The following is a 13,324-nucleotide window of genomic DNA, read 5'->3' on the forward strand; positions in this document are numbered from 1 at the left end:
CATCCAATGCTTATACAACAGAATTTGGGGCAAGAGATTTCAAAATGGTCAGCCTATGGCCATGATGAACAAAAGAAAAGCTTTAAAAAGGACAAAGTTTATGAGGCAAAAGTTATTCTGCACTGGCTGGGAATAACTTTTATCGGACCCAGATCTCTCGTATGGCAAGCGAGAATTCTACCATTGAACCACCAATGCTGATATGAAAATATTTAGGGCAAGAGATTTCAAAATGGCCACCCATGGCCATGATGAACAACTGAAAAGCTCTAAAAAGGAAAATTCTATGGAAGAAAAAGTTATTCTGCTCTGGCTGGGAATCGGACCCAGAACTCTCGCATGGGAAAAGAGAATTCTACCATTGAATCCACCAATGCTCATACGACAAAATTTAGTGCAAGAAATTTCAAAATAGCTGCCTAATGGCCATGATGAACAAATAAATAGTTCTTTTTAGAATTCTTGCAAATAAATCGCTCTTTTTAGAGCGATTTATTTTTGAGCTATATATTTGGGATTGAAGCAAAAGTTATTCTGCACTGGCTGGGAATCGGATCCAGATCTCTCGGGAATCGGACCCAAATCCGTCGCATGGCAAGCGAGACTTCAACCATTGAACAACCAATGCTTAAACAACAAATTTTAGGAGAAAAATTTTCAAAATGGCGGCCTATGGACATTATGAACAACTGAAAAGCTCCAAAAAGGACAATTCTATTGAAGCATAAGATATTTTGCACTGGCTGGGAATCGGACCCAGGTCTCTCGCATGGCAAGCGAGAATTCTACCATTGAACCACCAATGCTCATACGACCAAATTTAGTGCAAGAAATTTCAAAATAGCTGCCTGATGGCCATGATGAACAAATAAATAGCTCTTTTTAGAATTCTTGCAAATAAATAGCTCTTTTTAGAGCTATTTATTTTAGAACTGTATATTTGGGAAATTCTATAGAAGCAAAGGTTATTCTGCACTGGCTGGGAATCGGATCGAGATCTCTCGCATGGCAAGCTAGAATTCTACCATACAACCACCAATGCTTATACTACAGAATTAACTGCAAGATATTTAAAAATGGCCAACTATGGACATAATGAACAAATAATGAGCTTTAAAAAGGACAATTCTATTGAAGCAAAGGTTATTCTGCACTGGCTGGGAATCGGACCCAAATCTCTCGCATTGCAAGCGAGACTTCAACCATTGAACCACCCATGCTTAAACAACAAATTTTACGGGAAAAAATTTCAAAATGGCGGCCTATGGACATTATGAAAAACTGAAAAGCTCCAAAAAGGACAATTCTATTGAAGCAAAAGTTAATTTGCACTGGCTGGGAATCGGACCCAAATCTCTCGCATTGCAAGCGAGACTTCAACCATTGAACCACCCATGCTTAAACAACAAATTTTACGGGAAGAAATTTCAAAATGGCGGCCTATGGACATTATGAAAAACTGAAAAGCTCCAAAAAGGACAATTCTATTGAAGCAAAAGTTAATTTGCACTGGCTGGGAATCGGACCCAAATCCGTCGCATGGCAAGCGAGACTTCAACCATTCAACCACCAATGCTTAAACAACAAATTTTAGGGGAAAGAATTTCAAAATGGCGGCCTATGGACATGATGAACAACTGAAAAGCTCCAAAAAGGACAATTCTATTGAAGCAAAAGTTAATTTTCACTGGCTGGGAATCTGACCCAAATCCGTCGCATGGCAAGCGAGACTTCAACCATTGAACCACCAATGCTTCAACAACAAATTTTACGTGAAAAAATTTCAAAATGGCAGCCTATGGACATTATGAACAACTGAAAAGCTCCAAAAAAGACAATTCTATTGAAGCATAAGATATTTTGCACTGGCTGGGAATCGGATCCAGATCTCTCGCATGGCAAGCGAGAATTCTACCATTGAACCACCAATGCTCATATGACAAAATTTAGTGCAAGAGATTTCAAAATGGCCGCCTATGGCCACGATGAACAACTGAAAAGCTCCAAAAAGGAAAATTCTATTGAAGCAAAAGTTATTGTGCACTGGCTGGGAATCGGACCCAAATCCGTCGCATGGCAAGCGAGACTTCAACCATTCAACCACCAATGCTTAAACAACAAATTTTAGGGGAAAAATTTTCAAAATGGTGGCCTATGGCCATGATGAACAACTGAAAAGCTCCAAAAAGGAAAATTCTATTGAAGCAAAAGTTATTGTGCACTGGCTGGGAATCGGACCCAAATCCGTCGCACGGCAAGCGAGACTTCAACCATTGAACCACCAATGCTTAAACAACAAATTTTAGGGGAAAAATTTTCAAAATGGCGGCCTATGGACATTATGAACAACTGAAAAGCTCCAAAAAGGACAATTCTATTGAAGCAAAAGTTAATTTGCACTGGCTGGGAATCGGACCCAGATCTCTCGCATGGCAAGCGAAAATTCTACCATTGAACCACCAATGCTTAAACAACAAAATTTAGTGCAAGACATTTCAAAATAGCTGCCTAAAGGCCACGATGAACAAATAAATAGCTCTTTTTAGAATTCTTGCTAATATATAGCTCTAAAATAAATAGCTCTACAAAGAGCTATTTATTTTAGAGCTATATATTTGGGATTGAAGCAAAAGTTAATTTGCACTGGCTGGGAATCGGACCCAGAACTCTTGCATGGGAAAAGAGAATTCTACCATTGAACCACCAATGCTCATACAAAAATATTTAGGGCAAGAGATTTCAAAATGGCCACCTATGGCCATGATAAACAACTGAAAAGCTCCAAAAAGGACAATTCTATTGAAGCAAAAGTTAATTTGCACTGGCTGGGAATCGGACCCAGATCTCTCGCATGGCAAGCGAGAATTCTACCATTGAACCACCAATGCTCATACGACAAAATTTAGTGCAAGAAATTTCAAAATAGCTGCCTAAAGGCCACGATGAACAAATAAATAGCTCTTTTTAGAATTCTTGCAAATAAATAGCTCTTTTTAGAGCTATTTTTTTTAGAGTTATATATTTGGGATTGAAGCAAAAGTTAAATTGCACTGGCTGGGAATCGGACCCAGATCTCTCGCATGGCAAGCGAGAATTCTACCATTGAACCACCAATGCTCATACGACAAAATTTAGTGCAAGAAATTTCAAAATAGCTGCCTAAAGGCCACGATGAACAAATTAATAGCTCTTTTTAGAATTCTTGCAAATAAATACCTCTTTTTAGAGCTATTTATTTTAGAGCTATATATTTGGGATTGAAGCAAAAGTTAATTTGCACTGGCTGGGAATCGGACCCAGAACTCTCGCATGGGAAAAGAGAATTCTACCCTTGAACCACCAATGCTCATATGACAAAATTTAGTGCAAGAGATTTCAAAATAGCTGCCTATGGACATTATGAACAACTGAAAAGCTCCAAAAAGGACAATTCTATTGAAGCATAAGTTAAATTGCACTGGCTGGGAATCGGACCCAGATCTCTCGCATGGCAAGCGAGAATTCTACCATTGAACCACCAATGCTTAAACAACAAATTTTAGGGGAAAAATTTTCAAAATGGCGGCCTATGGACATTATGAACAACTGAAAAGCTCCAAAAAGGACAATTCTTTTGAAGCATGAGTTAAATTGCACTGGCTGGGAATCTGACCCAGATCTCTCGCATGGCAAGCGAGAATTCTACCATTGAACCACCAATGCTTAAACAACAAATTTTAGGGGAAATTTTTTTCAAAATGGCGGCCTATGGACATGATGAACAACTGAAAAGCTCCAAAAAGGACAAATCTATTGAAGCAGAAGTTGATTTGCACTGGCTGGGAATCGGACCCAGATCTCTCGCATGGCAAGCGAGAATTCTACCATTGAACCACCAATGCTCATACGACAAAATTTAGTGCAAGAAATTTCAAAATAGCTGCCTAAAGGCCACGATGAACAAATAAATAGCTCTTTTTAGAATTCTTGCAAATAAATAGCTCTTTTTAGAGCTATTTTTTTTAGAGCTATATATTTGGGATTGAAGCAAAAGTTAAAATGCACTGGCTGGGAATCGGACCCAGATCTCTCGCATGGCAAGCGAGAATTCTACCATTGAACCACCAATGCTCATACGACAAAATTTAGTGCAAGAAATTTCAAAATAGCTGCCTAAAGGCCACGATGAACAAATAAATAGCTCTTTTTAGAATTCTTGCAAATAAATAGCTCTTTTTAGAGCTATTTTTTTTAGAGTTATATATTTGGGATTGAAGCAAAAGTTAAATTGCACTGGCTGGGAATCGGACCCAGATCTCTCGCATGGCAAGCGAGAATTCTACCATTGAACCACCAATGCTCATACGACAAAATTTAGTGCAAGAAATTTCAAAATAGCTGCCTAAAGGCCACGATGAACAAATTAATAGCTCTTTTTAGAATTCTTGCAAATAAATACCTCTTTTTAGAGCTATTTATTTTAGAGCTATATATTTGGGATTGAAGCAAAAGTTAATTTGCACTGGCTGGGAATCGGACCCAGAACTCTCGCATGGGAAAAGAGAATTCTACCCTTGAACCACCAATGCTCATATGACAAAATTTAGTGCAAGAGATTTCAAAATAGCTGCCTATGGACATTATGAACAACTGAAAAGCTCCAAAAAGGACAATTCTATTGAAGCATAAGTTAAATTGCACTGGCTGGGAATCGGACCCAGATCTCTCGCATGGCAAGCGAGAATTCTACCATTGAACCACCAATGCTTAAACAACAAATTTTAGGGGAAAAATTTTCAAAATGGCGGCCTATGGACATTATGAACAACTGAAAAGCTCCAAAAAGGACAATTCTTTTGAAGCATGAGTTAAATTGCACTGGCTGGGAATCTGACCCAGATCTCTCGCATGGCAAGCGAGAATTCTACCATTGAACCACCAATGCTTAAACAACAAATTTTAGGGGAAATTTTTTTCAAAATGGCGGCCTATGGACATGATGAACAACTGAAAAGCTCCAAAAAGGACAAATCTATTGAAGCAGAAGTTGATTTGCACTGGCTGGGAATCGGACCCAGATCTCTCGCATGGCAAGCGAGAATTCTACCATTGAACCACCAATGCTCATACGACAAAATTTAGTGCAAGAAATTTCAAAATAGCTGCCTAAAGGCCACGATGAACAAATAAATAGCTCTTTTTAGAATTCTTGCAAATAAATAGCTCTTTTTAGAGCTATTTTTTTTAGAGCTATATATTTGGGATTGAAGCAAAAGTTAAAATGCACTGGCTGGGAATCGGACCCAGATCTCTCGCATGGCAAGCGAGAATTCTACCATTGAACCACCAATGCTCATACGACAAAATTTAGTGCAAGAAATTTCAAAATAGCTGCCTAAAGGCCACGATGAACAAATAAATAGCTCTTTTTAGAATTCTTGCAAATAAATAGCTCTTTTTAGAGCTATTTTTTTTAGAGTTATATATTTGGGATTGAAGCAAAAGTTAAATTGCACTGGCTGGGAATCGGACCCAGATCTCTCGCATGGCAAGCGAGAATTCTACCATTGAACCACCAATGCTCATACGACAAAATTTAGTGCAAGAAATTTCAAAATAGCTGCCTAAAGGCCACGATGAACAAATTAATAGCTCTTTTTAGAATTCTTGCAAATAAATACCTCTTTTTAGAGCTATTTATTTTAGAGCTATATATTTGGGATTGAAGCAAAAGTTAATTTGCACTGGCTGGGAATCGGACCCAGAACTCTCGCATGGGAAAAGAGAATTCTACCCTTGAACCACCAATGCTCATATGACAAAATTTAGTGCAAGAGATTTCAAAATAGCTGCCTATGGACATTATGAAAAACTGAAAAGCTCCAAAAAGGACAATTCTATTGAAGCATAAGTTAATGGACATTATGAACAACTGAAAAGCTCCAAAAAGGACAATTCTATTGAAGCAAAAGTTAAATTGCACTGGCTGGGAATCGGACCCAGATCTCTCGCATGGCAAGCGAGAATTCTACCATTGAACCACCAATGCTCATACGACAAAATTTAGTGCAAGAAATTTCAAAATAGCTGCCTAAAGGCCACGATGAACAAATAAATAGCTCTTTTTAGAATTCTTGCAAATAAATAGCTCTTTTTAGAGCTATTTATTTTAGAGCTATATATTTGGGATTGAAGCAAAAGTTAATTTGCACTGGCTGGGAATCGGACCCAGAACTCTCGCATGGGAAAAGAGAATTCTACCCTTGAACCACCAATGCTCATATGACAAAATTTAGTGCAAGAGATTTCAAAATAGCTGCCTATGGACATTATGAACAACTGAAAAGCTCCAAAAAGGACAATTCTATTGAAGCATAAGTTAAATTGCACTGGCTGGGAATCGGACCCAGATCTCTCGCATGGCAAGCGAGAATTCTACCATTGAACCACCAATGCTCATACGACAAAATTTAGTGCAAGAGATTTCAAAATAGCTGCCTAAAGGCCACGATGAACAAATAAATAGCTCTTTTTAGAATTCTTGCAAATAAATAGCTCTTTTTAGAGCTATTTTTTTTAGAGTTATATATTTGGGATTGAAGCAAAAGTTAATTTGCACTGGCTGGGAATCGGACCCAGAACTCTCGCATGGGAAAAGAGAATTCTACCCTTGAACCACCAATGCTCATATGACAAAATTTAGTGCAAGAGATTTCAAAATAGCTGCCTATGGACATGATGAACAACTGAAAAGCTCCAAAAAGGACAATTCTATTGAAGCATAAGTTAAATTGCACTGGCTGGGAATCGGACCCAGATCTCTCGCATGGCAAGCGAGAATTCTACCATTGAACCACCAATGCTTAAACAACAAATTTTGGGGGAAAAAATTTCAAAATGGCGTTCTATGGACATTATGAAGAACTGAAAAGCTCCAAAAAGGACAATTCTATTGAAGCAAAAGTTAAATTGCACTTGTTGGGAATCGGACCCAGATCTCTCGCATGGCAAGCGAGAATTCTACCATTGAACCACCAATGCTTAAACAACAAATTTTAGGGGAAAAAAATTCAAAATGGCGACCTATGGACAATATGAACAACTGAAAAGCTCCAAAAAGGACAATTCTATTGAAACAAAAGTTAATTTGCACTGGCTGGGAATCGGACCCAGAACTCTCGCATGGGAAAAGAGAATTATACCCTTGAACCACCAATGCTCATATGACAAAATTTAGTGCAAGAGATTTTAAAATAGCTGCCTATGGACATTATGAAAAACTGAAAAGCTCCAAAAAGGACAATTCTATTGAAGCATAAGTTAAATTGCACTGGCTGGGAATCTGACCCAGATCTCTCGCATGGCAAGCGAGAATTCTACCATTGAACCACCAATGCTTAAACAACAAATTTTAGGGGAAAAAATTTCAAAATGGCGGCCTATGGACATGATGAACAAATAAATAGCTCTTTTTAGAATTCTTGCAAATAAATAGCTCTTTTTAGAGCTATTTTTTTTAGAGTTATATATTTGGGATTGAAGCAAAAGCTAAATTGCACTGGCTGGGAATCGGACCCAGATCTCTCGCATGGCAAGCGAGAATTCTACCATTGAACCACCAATGCTCATACGACAAAATTTAGTGCAAGAAATTTCAAAATAGCTGCCTAAAGGCCACGATGAACAAATAAATAGCTCTTTTTAGAATTCTTGCAAATAAATAGCTCTTTTTAGAGCTATTTATTTTAGAGCTATATATTTGGGATTGAAGCAAAAGTTAATTTGCACTGGCTGGGAATCGGACCCAGAACTCTCGCATGGGAAAAGAGAATTCTACCCTTGAACCACCAATGCTCATATGACAAAATTTAGTGCAAGAGATTTCAAAATAGCTGCCTATGGACATTATGAACAACTGAAAAGCTCCAAAAAGGACAATTCTATTGAAGCATAAGTTAAATTGCACTGGCTGGGAATCGGACCCAGATCTCTCGCATGGCAAGCGAGAATTCTACCATTGAACCACCAATGCTCATACGACAAAATTTAGTGCAAGAAATTTCAAAATAGCTGCCTAAAGGCCACGATGAACAAATAAATAGCTCTTTTTAGAATTCTTGCAAATAAATAGCTCTTTTTAGAGCTATTCTTTTTAGAGTTATATATTTGGGATTGAAGCAAAAGGTAAATTGCACTGCCTGGGAATCGGACCCAGATCTCTCGCATGGCAAGCGAGAATTCTACCATTGAACCACCAATGCTCATACGACAAAATTTAGTGCAAGAAATTTCAAAATAGCTGCCTAAAGGCCACGATGAACAAATAAATAGCTCTTTTTAGAATTCTTGCAAATAAATAGCTCTTTTTAGAGCTATTTATTTTAGAGCTATATATTTGGGATTGAAGCAAAAGTTAATTTGCACTGGCTGGGAATCGGACCCAGAACTCTCGCATGGGAAAAGAGAATTCTACCCTTGAACCACCAATGCTCATATGACAAAATTTAGTGCAAGAGATTTTAAAATAGCTGCCTAAAGGCCACGATGAACAAATAAATAGCTCTTTTTAGAATTCTTGCAAATAAATAGCTCTTTTTAGAGCTATTTATTTTAGAGCTATATATTTGGGATTGAAGCAAAAGTTAATTTGCACTGGCTGGGAATCGGACCCAGAACTCTCGCATGGGAAAAGAGAATTCTACCCTTGAACCACCAATGCTCATATGACAAAATTTAGTGCAAGAGATTTCAAAATAGCTGCCTATGGACATTATGAAAAACTGAAAAGCTCCAAAAAGGACAATTCTATTGAAGCATAAGTTAATGGACATTATGAACAACTGAAAAGCTCCAAAAAGGACAATTCTATTGAAGCAAAAGTTAAATTGCACTGGCTGGGAATCGGACCCAGATCTCTCGCATGGCAAGCGAGAATTCTACCATTGAACCACCAATGCTCATACGACAAAATTTAGTGCAAGAAATTTCAAAATAGCTGCCTAAAGGCCACGATGAACAAATAAATAGCTCTTTTTAGAATTCTTGCAAATAAATAGCTCTTTTTAGAGCTATTTATTTTAGAGCTATATATTTGGGATTGAAGCAAAAGTTAATTTGCACTGGCTGGGAATCGGACCCAGAACTCTCGCATGGGAAAAGAGAATTCTACCCTTGAACCACCAATGCTCATATGACAAAATTTAGTGCAAGAGATTTCAAAATAGCTGCCTATGGACATTATGAACAACTGAAAAGCTCCAAAAAGGACAATTCTATTGAAGCATAAGTTAAATTGCACTGGCTGGGAATCGGACCCAGATCTCTCGCATGGCAAGCGAGAATTCTACCATTGAACCACCAATGCTCATACGACAAAATTTAGTGCAAGAAATTTCAAAATAGCTGCCTAAAGGCCACGATGAACAAATAAATAGCTCTTTTTAGAATTCTTGCAAATAAATAGCTCTTTTTAGAGCTATTTTTTTTAGAGTTATATATTTGGGATTGAAGCAAAAGTTAATTTGCACTGGCTGGGAATCGGACCCAGAACTCTCGCATGGGAAAAGAGAATTCTACCCTTGAACCACCAATGCTCATATGACAAAATTTAGTGCAAGAGATTTCAAAATAGCTGCCTATGGACATGATGAACAACTGAAAAGCTCCAAAAAGGACAATTCTATTGAAGCAAAAGTTAATTTGCACTGGCTGGGAATCGGACCCAGAACTCTCGCATGGGAAAAGAGAATTCTACCCTTGAACCACCAATGCTCATATGACAAAATTTAGTGCAAGAGATTTCAAAATAGCTGCCTATGGACATTATGAACAACTGAAAAGCTCCAAAAAGGACAATTCTATTGAAGCATAAGTTAAATTGCACTGGCTGGGAATCGGACCCAGATCTCTCGCATGGCAAGCGAGAATTCTACCATTGAACCAATAATGCTTAAACAACAAATTTTAGGGGAAAAAATTTCAAAATGGCGGCCTATGGACATTATGAAGACCTGAAAAGCTCCAAAAAGGACAATTCTATTGAAGCATAAGTTAATGGACATTATGAACAACTGAAAAGCTCCAAAAAGGACAATTCTATTGAAGCAAAAGTTAAATTGCACTGGCTGGGAATCGGACCCAGATCTCTCGCATGGCAAGCGAGAATTCTACCATTGAACCACCAATGCTCATACGACAAAATTTAGTGCAAGAAATTTCAAAATAGCTGCCTAAAGGCCACGATGAACAAATAAATAGCTCTTCTTAGAATTCTTGCAAATAAATAGCTCTTTTTAGAGCTATTTATTTTAGAGCTATATATTTGGGATTGAAGCAAAAGTTAATTTGCACTGGCTGGGAATCGGACCCAGAACTCTCGCATGGGAAAAGAGAATTCTACCCTTGAACCACCAATGCTCATATGACAAAATTTAGTGCAAGAGATTTCAAAATAGCTGCCTATGGACATTATGAACAACTGAAAAGCTCCAAAAAGGACAATTCTATTGAAGCATAAGTTAAATTGCACTGGCTGGGAATCGGACCCAGATCTCTCGCATGGCAAGCGAGAATTCTACCATTGAACCACCAATGCTCATACGACAAAATTTAGTGCAAGAAATTTCAAAATAGCTGCCTAAAGGCCACGATGAACAAATAAATAGCTCTTTTTAGAATTCTTGCAAATAAATAGCTCTTTTTAGAGCTATTCTTTTTAGAGTTATATATTTGGGATTGAAGCAAAAGGTAAATTGCACTGCCTGGGAATCGGACCCAGATCTCTCGCATGGCAAGCGAGAATTCTACCATTGAACCACCAATGCTCATACGACAAAATTTAGTGCAAGAAATTTCAAAATAGCTGCCTAAAGGCCACGATGAACAAATAAATAGCTCTTTTTAGAATTCTTGCAAATAAATAGCTCTTTTTAGAGCTATTTATTTTAGAGCTATATATTTGGGATTGAAGCAAAAGTTAATTTGCACTGGCTGGGAATCGGACCCAGAACTCTCGCATGGGAAAAGAGAATTCTACCCTTGAACCACCAATGCTCATATGACAAAATTTAGTGCAAGAGATTTTAAAATAGCTGCCTAAAGGCCACGATGAACAAATAAATAGCTCTTTTTAGAATTCTTGCAAATAAATAGCTCTTTTTAGAGCTATTTATTTTAGAGCTATATATTTGGGATTGAAGCAAAAGTTAATTTGCACTGGCTGGGAATCGGACCCAGAACTCTCGCATGGGAAAAGAGAATTCTACCCTTGAACCACCAATGCTCATATGACAAAATTTAGTGCAAGAGATTTCAAAATAGCTGCCTATGGACATTATGAAAAACTGAAAAGCTCCAAAAAGGACAATTCTATTGAAGCATAAGTTAATGGACATTATGAACAACTGAAAAGCTCCAAAAAGGACAATTCTATTGAAGCAAAAGTTAAATTGCACTGGCTGGGAATCGGACCCAGATCTCTCGCATGGCAAGCGAGAATTCTACCATTGAACCACCAATGCTCATACGACAAAATTTAGTGCAAGAAATTTCAAAATAGCTGCCTAAAGGCCACGATGAACAAATAAATAGCTCTTTTTAGAATTCTTGCAAATAAATAGCTCTTTTTAGAGCTATTTATTTTAGAGCTATATATTTGGGATTGAAGCAAAAGTTAATTTGCACTGGCTGGGAATCGGACCCAGAACTCTCGCATGGGAAAAGAGAATTCTACCCTTGAACCACCAATGCTCATATGACAAAATTTAGTGCAAGAGATTTCAAAATAGCTGCCTATGGACATTATGAACAACTGAAAAGCTCCAAAAAGGACAATTCTATTGAAGCATAAGTTAAATTGCACTGGCTGGGAATCGGACCCAGATCTCTCGCATGGCAAGCGAGAATTCTACCATTGAACCACCAATGCTCATACGACAAAATTTAGTGCAAGAAATTTCAAAATAGCTGCCTAAAGGCCACGATGAACAAATAAATAGCTCTTTTTAGAATTCTTGCAAATAAATAGCTCTTTTTAGAGCTATTTTTTTTAGAGTTATATATTTGGGATTGAAGCAAAAGTTAATTTGCACTGGCTGGGAATCGGACCCAGAACTCTCGCATGGGAAAAGAGAATTCTACCCTTGAACCACCAATGCTCATATGACAAAATTTAGTGCAAGAGATTTCAAAATAGCTGCCTATGGACATGATGAACAACTGAAAAGCTCCAAAAAGGACAATTCTATTGAAGCAAAAGTTAATTTGCACTGGCTGGGAATCGGACCCAGAACTCTCGCATGGGAAAAGAGAATTCTACCCTTGAACCACCAATGCTCATATGACAAAATTTAGTGCAAGAGATTTCAAAATAGCTGCCTATGGACATTATGAACAACTGAAAAGCTCCAAAAAGGACAATTCTATTGAAGCATAAGTTAAATTGCACTGGCTGGGAATCGGACCCAGATCTCTCGCATGGCAAGCGAGAATTCTACCATTGAACCAATAATGCTTAAACAACAAATTTTAGGGGAAAAAATTTCAAAATGGCGGCCTATGGACATTATGAAGACCTGAAAAGCTCCAAAAAGGACAATTCTATTGAAGCATAAGTTAATGGACATTATGAACAACTGAAAAGCTCCAAAAAGGACAATTCTATTGAAGCAAAAGTTAAATTGCACTGGCTGGGAATCGGACCCAGATCTCTCGCATGGCAAGCGAGAATTCTACCATTGAACCACCAATGCTCATACGACAAAATTTAGTGCAAGAAATTTCAAAATAGCTGCCTAAAGGCCACGATGAACAAATAAATAGCTCTTCTTAGAATTCTTGCAAATAAATAGCTCTTTTTAGAGCTATTTATTTTAGAGCTATATATTTGGGATTGAAGCAAAAGTTAATTTGCACTGGCTGGGAATCGGACCCAGAACTCTCGCATGGGAAAAGAGAATTCTACCCTTGAACCACCAATGCTCATATGACAAAATTTAGTGCAAGAGATTTCAAAATAGCTGCCTATGGACATTATGAACAACTGAAAAGCTCCAAAAAGGACAATTCTATTGAAGCATAAGTTAAATTGCACTGGCTGGGAATCGGACCCAGATCTCTCGCATGGCAAGCGAGAATTCTACCATTGAACCACCAATGCTCATACGACAAAATTTAGTGCAAGAAATTTCAAAATAGCTGCCTAAAGGCCACGATGAACAAATAAATAGCTCTTTTTAGAATTCTTGCAAATAAATAGCTCTTTTTAGAGCTATTTTTTTTAGAGTTATATATTTGGGATTGAAGCAAAAGTTAATTTGCACTGGCTGGGAATCGGACCCAGAACTCT

General features: G+C 37.7%; 24 non-coding genes across 24 annotated transcripts; all 24 read right to left on the reverse strand.

Annotated features, from left to right (window-relative positions):
• Positions 1–735: 735 nt before the first annotated feature.
• On the reverse strand, positions 736–806 carry trnag-gcc (transfer RNA glycine (anticodon GCC)). The gene has a single exon. It is a non-coding gene; the product is annotated as a tRNA-Gly (tRNA).
• A 2,011-nt stretch (positions 807–2,817) lies between these two features.
• On the reverse strand, positions 2,818–2,888 carry trnag-gcc (transfer RNA glycine (anticodon GCC)). The gene has a single exon. It is a non-coding gene; the product is annotated as a tRNA-Gly (tRNA).
• A 158-nt stretch (positions 2,889–3,046) lies between these two features.
• trnag-gcc (transfer RNA glycine (anticodon GCC)) lies at positions 3,047–3,117 on the reverse strand. The gene has a single exon. It is a non-coding gene; the product is annotated as a tRNA-Gly (tRNA).
• A 336-nt stretch (positions 3,118–3,453) lies between these two features.
• trnag-gcc (transfer RNA glycine (anticodon GCC)) lies at positions 3,454–3,524 on the reverse strand. The gene has a single exon. It is a non-coding gene; the product is annotated as a tRNA-Gly (tRNA).
• A 286-nt stretch (positions 3,525–3,810) lies between these two features.
• trnag-gcc (transfer RNA glycine (anticodon GCC)) lies at positions 3,811–3,881 on the reverse strand. The gene has a single exon. It is a non-coding gene; the product is annotated as a tRNA-Gly (tRNA).
• Positions 3,882–4,039: 158 nt separating this feature from the next.
• trnag-gcc (transfer RNA glycine (anticodon GCC)) lies at positions 4,040–4,110 on the reverse strand. Its single transcript has one exon. It is a non-coding gene; the product is annotated as a tRNA-Gly (tRNA).
• Positions 4,111–4,268: 158 nt separating this feature from the next.
• trnag-gcc (transfer RNA glycine (anticodon GCC)) lies at positions 4,269–4,339 on the reverse strand. The gene has a single exon. It is a non-coding gene; the product is annotated as a tRNA-Gly (tRNA).
• Positions 4,340–4,675: 336 nt separating this feature from the next.
• trnag-gcc (transfer RNA glycine (anticodon GCC)) lies at positions 4,676–4,746 on the reverse strand. Its single transcript has one exon. It is a non-coding gene; the product is annotated as a tRNA-Gly (tRNA).
• A 286-nt stretch (positions 4,747–5,032) lies between these two features.
• On the reverse strand, positions 5,033–5,103 carry trnag-gcc (transfer RNA glycine (anticodon GCC)). The gene has a single exon. It is a non-coding gene; the product is annotated as a tRNA-Gly (tRNA).
• Positions 5,104–5,261: 158 nt separating this feature from the next.
• trnag-gcc (transfer RNA glycine (anticodon GCC)) lies at positions 5,262–5,332 on the reverse strand. Its single transcript has one exon. It is a non-coding gene; the product is annotated as a tRNA-Gly (tRNA).
• Positions 5,333–5,490: 158 nt separating this feature from the next.
• On the reverse strand, positions 5,491–5,561 carry trnag-gcc (transfer RNA glycine (anticodon GCC)). The gene has a single exon. It is a non-coding gene; the product is annotated as a tRNA-Gly (tRNA).
• A 396-nt stretch (positions 5,562–5,957) lies between these two features.
• trnag-gcc (transfer RNA glycine (anticodon GCC)) lies at positions 5,958–6,028 on the reverse strand. The gene has a single exon. It is a non-coding gene; the product is annotated as a tRNA-Gly (tRNA).
• Positions 6,029–6,364: 336 nt separating this feature from the next.
• trnag-gcc (transfer RNA glycine (anticodon GCC)) lies at positions 6,365–6,435 on the reverse strand. The gene has a single exon. It is a non-coding gene; the product is annotated as a tRNA-Gly (tRNA).
• Positions 6,436–6,771: 336 nt separating this feature from the next.
• On the reverse strand, positions 6,772–6,842 carry trnag-gcc (transfer RNA glycine (anticodon GCC)). Its single transcript has one exon. It is a non-coding gene; the product is annotated as a tRNA-Gly (tRNA).
• Positions 6,843–7,533: 691 nt separating this feature from the next.
• On the reverse strand, positions 7,534–7,604 carry trnag-gcc (transfer RNA glycine (anticodon GCC)). Its single transcript has one exon. It is a non-coding gene; the product is annotated as a tRNA-Gly (tRNA).
• Positions 7,605–7,940: 336 nt separating this feature from the next.
• trnag-gcc (transfer RNA glycine (anticodon GCC)) lies at positions 7,941–8,011 on the reverse strand. The gene has a single exon. It is a non-coding gene; the product is annotated as a tRNA-Gly (tRNA).
• Positions 8,012–8,865: 854 nt separating this feature from the next.
• trnag-gcc (transfer RNA glycine (anticodon GCC)) lies at positions 8,866–8,936 on the reverse strand. Its single transcript has one exon. It is a non-coding gene; the product is annotated as a tRNA-Gly (tRNA).
• Positions 8,937–9,272: 336 nt separating this feature from the next.
• Positions 9,273–9,343, reverse strand: trnag-gcc (transfer RNA glycine (anticodon GCC)). Its single transcript has one exon. It is a non-coding gene; the product is annotated as a tRNA-Gly (tRNA).
• A 752-nt stretch (positions 9,344–10,095) lies between these two features.
• Positions 10,096–10,166, reverse strand: trnag-gcc (transfer RNA glycine (anticodon GCC)). The gene has a single exon. It is a non-coding gene; the product is annotated as a tRNA-Gly (tRNA).
• A 336-nt stretch (positions 10,167–10,502) lies between these two features.
• trnag-gcc (transfer RNA glycine (anticodon GCC)) lies at positions 10,503–10,573 on the reverse strand. Its single transcript has one exon. It is a non-coding gene; the product is annotated as a tRNA-Gly (tRNA).
• An 854-nt stretch (positions 10,574–11,427) lies between these two features.
• On the reverse strand, positions 11,428–11,498 carry trnag-gcc (transfer RNA glycine (anticodon GCC)). Its single transcript has one exon. It is a non-coding gene; the product is annotated as a tRNA-Gly (tRNA).
• A 336-nt stretch (positions 11,499–11,834) lies between these two features.
• On the reverse strand, positions 11,835–11,905 carry trnag-gcc (transfer RNA glycine (anticodon GCC)). The gene has a single exon. It is a non-coding gene; the product is annotated as a tRNA-Gly (tRNA).
• A 752-nt stretch (positions 11,906–12,657) lies between these two features.
• trnag-gcc (transfer RNA glycine (anticodon GCC)) lies at positions 12,658–12,728 on the reverse strand. The gene has a single exon. It is a non-coding gene; the product is annotated as a tRNA-Gly (tRNA).
• A 336-nt stretch (positions 12,729–13,064) lies between these two features.
• On the reverse strand, positions 13,065–13,135 carry trnag-gcc (transfer RNA glycine (anticodon GCC)). Its single transcript has one exon. It is a non-coding gene; the product is annotated as a tRNA-Gly (tRNA).
• Positions 13,136–13,324: the final 189 nt, after the last annotated feature.

Source organism: Pungitius pungitius, chromosome 18, assembly GCF_949316345.1.
Source record: "Pungitius pungitius chromosome 18, fPunPun2.1, whole genome shotgun sequence".
In the NCBI taxonomy this organism is placed as follows: Eukaryota; Metazoa; Chordata; class Actinopteri; order Perciformes; family Gasterosteidae; genus Pungitius; species Pungitius pungitius.